Raw genomic sequence first — 7,747 nt, forward strand, 5'->3', positions numbered from 1 at the left:
CCTTCTAGCTAGAGAAAGCTTCCGTACATCCCAACTATTCAACTTGCAATGAATCTTGTCCACCATAAACCTTAGGGTGCCATTTGTAACTCATTTAGGGAATAGTGGCATACCCAAGTAAGTTCCCAAATTGTTTACTTTATTAAAGCCCAAAAATTTACTAATCTCCCAAGCTAGATCCTCATCAACCCACTTAGAGAAAACAATATTGGACTTTTGCACATTTATTCGATGTCTAAAAAATTCCTAATAACTATCTAAAATACCTTTGAGAACGTGGGCTTGCTGGACATTAGCTTGACAAAACTAATGAGATCATCTGCAAAAAAAGGTGAGAAAAAGGTGGACCCGAATGGGCCAATCTAATTGGATCCAAAAGATTTGAGTCTATGTAAGGCTGAATGTTGTGGCCAAGCCACTACATACACAAGACAAATAAGTATGGAGATAGAGGGCAACCTTGACGAACACCTCTAGCTGACTTAAATTTTTGTGTAGGATCACCATTCTATAGAATCTGCAAAGTAGAGTTAGTAATAGCAAACATAATTACATTAATGAGAAATTATGGGATACCTACAACTTGTAAAGAAGCCTCAATAAAATCCCACCGAATCCGGTTATATACTTTTTCCAAATAAATTTTAACTACCAACCATCTTTTGCTCTTTTATCAACTCTTCATAGAATGAACAACCTCCTATGCGATGATGATGTTATCGATGATATTTCTACTAGCTATAAAGTTTGCCTACTTTTGAGCAATTATCTTTGAAAAGACCGTTTTGAATCGATTGGCAATGATTTTCATCACACACTTGGCACCGAACATAAGCTGATTGGTCTAAATTAAGTAAAATTTTCAAAACTATTGATCTTAGGGATAATAATAATTAAGGCATTATTAAATCTGGATCAATAGGATTCCCAAAAAATATCCCCTTAACCCATTTGCACACAGAGCCCCCTATTTGCTCCCATTGATTATGGTAAAAAATGGCATGAAAGCCATCACTACCTGGAGCTTTCAAGGGGACCATATCAAACATTGCTCTCTCAATTTCCTCATCCATAACTAGTTATCTCAAGAACTGAATCTCAGAATCCTCAAGCTTAAGGAAAGCACTTAGGGGAAGACCTTTCATCGGGCTTGGTTGCTCACCATAAAGATTTTGAAAAAAAGTGACCACCTCATGTTTGAGCTCCTCTTCCTCAGATCCACTCACCCTTATCATTTTTCAAAGCATTGATCTTTTTAGTCTTCCTTCTTTTTAAAGTGCATATATGAAAGAACTTGGCATTTCGATCATCCAAATGCAACCAATCACATCTCGCCTTTAGTTTCCAAATGAGCTCTTCATGATGCAAGACACTTTCCAATTCTTCACGCACCTCCATTTCTAATTGTAAAAGATGATTAGATTGCATCCTATCTAATTTCCTCTTAATACCCACAAGTCTATGAGTCAACATTTTTTTCCTAGTACTAGTATGTCCATACACATAATTATTCCAAGCTCTAATACGAGAAGTAAAGCTATTGAAACAATTCTCCATACACCCATTATAATCCAAATTTTCCTTAACTAAATTAGAAAATTTCAAATGTTCAACCCATCCAACTAGAAACCTGAATGGGCACCTTTTCGAATAGTTAACTTCGAAATTTGGCAAAAAAAAGAAGATGGGTCACCAACTTGTTAGTAAAAGCATAAATCTAGGTTCCATTACAAATTTCCCTATCCAACCGTTCCGCAATTCCTCCTCTTATCTAGGTGAACTCTAGGCACTCGTAGGGTTTTATTAAGATTCTTCCCAGTGCAAATATTACTACTTTTTTTTCCAGCCCCATATCCTTTTTGGATCCCCTGATTAAAACCAACATCACCATCCTCTCACCTCCAAAGAGCCACTATTTTTTCGGAACCATATTTTCCTTAAAAGAAACGGTTGAATGCTTCATTGGGTCCAAAATCCCATCAGATAAGTCCACAAAAAACTCCATTGGGCCTTCAAATGTGGGATTAAAATGCGAGGTAGTTTTGGACTGGTGAAATTCTAAATTAAAAATCATGCTATTACCTTCAACCATTGGCGTGTGAGTATTTCGCCCCCCAGACGTACTGAACTTGCTTGTTTAATTTGGAATCATTGTTGATTTAAATTCCTCGTAGAATAATTTAAAATAGTATTGGAAGGTGTCGCTTGTTGGGTTGAAGATGTTTGGCCATTGTTAAGCAAAATTAGCCTAAGCTCCTTAATGGGCCTTTCCTCACTAGCCCGAACTGGATGAGCTTCCTCCTCCTTAAAAGTCCCGCTTAAACCATTGGCCTCAACACCCAATTCTTCTTCTTTTTTGGGCCCAACATTCACCAAGTGATCCATTTTACTTAAACTTCCTTTGTTCAACCCACTAACTTTTAACTTATCCTTAACCCTACCCAGTGCAATACTCTCGAAAAATACCCTTTTTGAAATGACACTGACAACTTTCCTTCCTTGTTCGAATCGGTCACAGCTCCTTCGCCTTCATTGTTTGATAAAGCCATAAATCTAGAACCAAATGAATCCCCCCTGATTTTTTGGACTTTGATTGCTGCTATCCCTTGGATTATGTTGTTTCTTCCACTCAACCAACATCCACGGCCTAAAAGCCTCCATTTCTTCCACCGTATTCTCACCTATTGGTCTCTTCTCTGATGACACTTCTTTCTCGCCTGAATTTCTCAAGACTTTATTGGAACCCGTGCACGTGTCTTTCAAATGCCCATACCGGCCGCATGAGAAACAAACTATAGGTAGTAATTCAAATTCCACTCACTGCGTCTTAACATTAATCAAAATTTGCAACACTAGAGGCTGATCGAGATACACGTAAACTGCCATTCTGGGAAATCTTCCACTTGAACCCTTATCAATCATAAAATCCACCTTTGCAACCTTACCCACTAGTCCTCCTATTTCCTCTAAAATTTTCCTTTTATAAAAGAAACCAGACAAGTCAGGGAGACAAATCCAGGCTATCGCCACATTTGGAAATGGTTGAAGTGGGTTAAAGTCTAAAGTCCAAGGTCCAAGGTCCAAGGTTGGACTATAAGATACTGACTAAATACCATCCATGGTCCCTAGGTAAGAACCTTTTCGTAATCTCTTGCATTTTTAAATTTGGCCAAGAAGTATCTGTTTTCAACGTCCATAAGCTGAAACTGTGAGGATGGTTTCCATAGGCTAGACATAAAATTAAATAAGGCAGCATAGCCTATGTTCCGTCCGAGGAGTTTAACCACCATTGTGGTGGCCATATCCATAACCAATAATTGTTGTAACATTTCAGATAACTCGATTGTTGGAATACCATTCAATGTGGATTTTCTGACATCTCCTTTCAAAAGAATAAGGTCATCTTCATTACCATTCACAGTAGATATGGACGATGTCTTAGGATTTGAGATTCCATTCCCCAATAGCTTGTCTTTCCATGACACCTCATTTTTCGATGTTAGATCTATTGCCATCTCAACATCCTCTCATTTATCTTTAAATCTGGCCTTTTTGATGTTCTGATCAACGTCCGATTGGCCACCACCGTTTCCTTCGAGAGCATCTATTTTTTACTAAACAATTTTTTTACTCAATATTTCAATTAACATGGAAGGTTTTTTTTACTCATAATTCAAGAATGTTCATACAATAGTCTTAATGGCATTCTTACCTAATATATATGACATGCTTCCAATATATGCAAGGCATGCTATGGAAATTTTATAATATTCACATTCATTTATTTACAAGAATCAATCAATCATAAAACAAACAATTTTGATTCTCTACGGTTTTTCTTTTAAGGAAAAAATTAAGGAAGTGAATTTGAACCGTGCACTAGGTAGAGTCCCAAGAAAGGGAGGTGAATCAAATTTTACCGCTTAAAAACCAAGTTTTTCTTAGCTAGAGTCAATCCTAGACATGCACATTCTCATTACCACACTTCTCACAGTAATCGAATAACCTAAAGAAGTGAATAGAACAATACAACACATGTATTTTCTCATTACCACATTTCTTATTTTATAATCGATCAACTATGGATCATCTCATATATATATCACAATTATAACATTACATAATATAAATATTATAAATAATTATAAAATAGATATATAAAGAGATAGGTAACTAAAAAAAATTGCCAGCCAAAATTTCCATAGTTATATTTCTAGAAAATAAAGGAAAAAATAAAATTACATAGTTTTTCGCCACAACTGCCCTGTCCAATTGTTTTGTCTAATGACCTTGTCATGTGTGTGTTACCCTCATATAGTATCCTTGATTTTTTGGGGTTAAATCTGTTTACTCAATATAATCATGTTTTATCTCATTGCTATCATTGTGTCTTCTTAATGAGTAATATGATCGTTATCAACAAATGATTGTGATAAATTGCTCATTCGAAAATAAGTAATCCGTGACTATGTTTTATATTTATCAATCCATACAATTCCAATGAGAGGATACCGTTAACTCTTTAATTGAGTTATAAATTTCAATGTTTCTAGTAAAGCCATGTCATAAAAAAGTCATGTAGCCAACATACCGACTATCGACTTGATAATCTTTAAAGGCTAAGCCTCCACTTATATCAAAGAAGATGAGTTACATACGCATAGTTAGTGGCTAACTCAAGATTTAGGTAAATCACACCATGAATGTCACAAGTGAATTAATTCACAAACAGATTCTGAACTAATTCATCTTGGGTCCAATCCAATATATAATTCTGTCAATGAATACATCTATGTCTCTACTAGTGGAGTCAACTGCTTTGATAGTCAAGACTAGTCATCTCCTCAATTTGAATTGTAAATGACATAATAATCCTTCTCAATATTTGAATCAAATGCTCACTTTAATTCTTTTACGGGACTACGGACTCATTTAGATTATCTACTGAAGTAAGTTGTCTTTCTCGCAACGTTAACATTCTTACAGTGCCACTTATCATTAGTTTGAACTTAGACAATCAAAGAGCTAATATTTATTTGGCATAATTTTGCTATGCAAGCAAAACATGAAAGACAGAAATATAAAAGACATAATAGTGAAATTTATTTATTAACCGGTAAAATACAAGAAAAATAATTACATGTTTACTACAATATGGGCACATTTTCCAACAATAAAATGAGGATGCAATCTCATCTCATCACGCCACATCTCAAAGAATGGAAGAGGTATGATTTTGATCTTTTGGTAATATATTATGGCATGTACTTAGGTTTAAACAAATTATGTGTATGTGTACAATTTTTTGTGGAAATACTTGATAAATTTTGATTGAATTATATATTAAATTATATAATACTAAAGGTTGAAAATAAGCTTGTGGGAATAGAATATTGGATAAATTAGTTGAAATGTGATAGATGGACATTGTTTAGGGTGTTACAAAATGAAACATTAATACATTCACAGATGGGATGAAATTTATTAAATTTCATTCACCGAAGCTGTCAATTTTCAAGTTCAAGAAATCATTAGAATTGCGACATCTTTTTGGATGGGATCCAGGAATTTCTTGGTTAAGATATCTTCATGGTGGTTGAAGATCCATCTCTTAGCTTCGAAACACACTTTGAACCACTCGATGGGAATGGAATATTGGATAAATTAGTTGAAATGTGATAGATGGACATTGTTTAGGGTGTTACAAAATGAAACATTGATACATTCACAGATGGGATGAAATTTATTAAATTTCATTCACCGAAGCTGTCAATTTTCAAGTTCAAGAAATCATTAGAATTGCGACATCTTTTTGGATGGGATCCAGGAATTTCTTGGTTAAGATATCTTCATGGTGGTTGAAGATCCATCTCTTAGCTTCGAAACACACTTTGAACCACTCGATTTTGAGTTTAGAATCTCAAGTTATGACCGTTTTTGTGAAGGCTGCGTGAGCAGAATTTCTGGATAAGATTATAACGAAAATTATGAGTTTTGAATTTTTAATTCGAGTTTAAATCATATTAGGTTCAAGTTTTAGGCTTAATTTTTATTATATATGAGCCCAATATTGTATTTATTAGCTCTTATTATTTTATTATTTTTTATTATAAATTTTTTATAATTATTAAGTATTTTAAGTTAACTATTTCTTGTTTAGATTAATTAGAGTTTTAGTACACTTTAGAGTTTTAGTATACTTTAGAGTTTTATTTGGGAATTCATTCTTCACCCTTCAATTTGACAATGATTATTTCTTGGAGGATTGATTAGAGTCATTAATTGAGTTTATTGGGATGTATATCTCAATGGGTTCAATTGGACATTTATCCTTCTATCCATCATAATCATCAGTTTATTCAATTCATCTTCCACTTTTAAAATTTATCTATTTATTTATATATTATCATTTTTATTTGTTTTTTATTCTCAAATTTCTTTTTTTACTTTTTTTGACTTCTTTACTACTAAATTAATTTATTTCTTCTTTTCAGATCAAATCCAAATATTTCTTTTTCGAGTCGAACAACTTGAATTCTATCCTAATCCGCTTCTGCCACAATTCCTTATCATTCGGTATCAAAGCCGGGCGTTTTAGGTGTTCTTTATGTTCTTATAAACTAAGTTCCAACGAACAATCTCAAAATAATTTTTTCCTGTTTTATCCAAAAAAATTTTGGGAAAAAATATTTTTTAGTTGGTAAACATTTTTTAAACGATCTAAAATTGTATATACTATTTATTTTCTCTATTTGAGAGTATAAAAAATATTTCCCACAAAAAAGTGATAAAAATATAGAAAAAGAAAAAAGAAAATATGATCAAAAAAGAAAAATAAAAAATATTCTGTGGGTTGAATTTTGTGCCGAAATTTTCCAGATCTGATCTACATTATTTGAGGATACTCTAGTTTAAATTCCGTGATTTATAGAAATTGAGAACACCTCGAATGAAAAAAATTCAAGTTGTTTTCCATTGTTTCGGGTTTTCGGTTGGATAATTTATTTTCTTTGATTCTAGCATTAGGTTTTATTTTCTTTTAGCTTCTTTTTTTTTATTCTACTGCACATTCTAACACATTTTCATTTCTTGTAATAATAGGTACGAAAAGAGTTGTCTCTCCTTTTCTCTACGCAACTTACTTCCTTTGGAGATGATTTTTTCTTTGGCCTCTTAAAGCCTTAGGTCAACTGTGTTTGAGAGTGATCCCACATGTTTTTTAATATTATTGAGTTTGATTATTCTTTAAAAGTTACAAGTGAGAAAATCTTAATTTATTTTCTTTGTCTTTTAGAATTTTTTTATTGCGAGTGTATAACAGTGAAGTTTAATTTTCTTTAATCAACTTTTCTTTTTTCTTGTTTTTTAGTATTTTTTTTATTTAAACCTCTAATAATGATACGCAGACATAGTATGGAAGAGGTTTTGGAATCTCCTACTGATGGGGACCATTTGCTTGAGTCTCATTGTCTTGAGTCTCCTACGAAGCGCAAAGGACTAACATCTTCCACTCGAGGTGCTTGATTCAAGGAAAGTTTTGTTCTTTTATTGTTGATAGTGGTTGTTGTGCCAATGTGGTGAGTAGTTTTTTAGTGGATATTTTATATTTACCTTGTCAAAATCATCCTAAGTCATATCACTTACAATGGATTGACGAAAGTTTGAAAGTTAAGGTAGTTAAACAATCAATAATTGCAGTAAAAATTGGGAATTATTCTAACAAGATTTGGTGTGATGTAGTTCCCAT

The 7,747-nt window shown here is 33.2% G+C and overlaps 1 long non-coding RNA gene across 1 annotated transcript; it reads left to right on the forward strand.

Moving 5' to 3' along the window:
• The first annotated feature begins 2,495 nt into the window (after positions 1-2,495).
• Positions 2,496-7,341, forward strand: LOC121221183 (uncharacterized). Its single transcript, XR_005918707.1, has 2 exons — positions 2,496-3,129; positions 7,102-7,341. It is a non-coding gene; the product is annotated as an uncharacterized lncRNA (long non-coding RNA).
• The last annotated feature ends 406 nt before the right edge of the window (positions 7,342-7,747 follow it).

Source organism: Gossypium hirsutum, chromosome D09, assembly GCF_007990345.1.
Source record: "Gossypium hirsutum isolate 1008001.06 chromosome D09, Gossypium_hirsutum_v2.1, whole genome shotgun sequence".
Taxonomy (NCBI): Eukaryota; Viridiplantae; Streptophyta; class Magnoliopsida; order Malvales; family Malvaceae; genus Gossypium; species Gossypium hirsutum.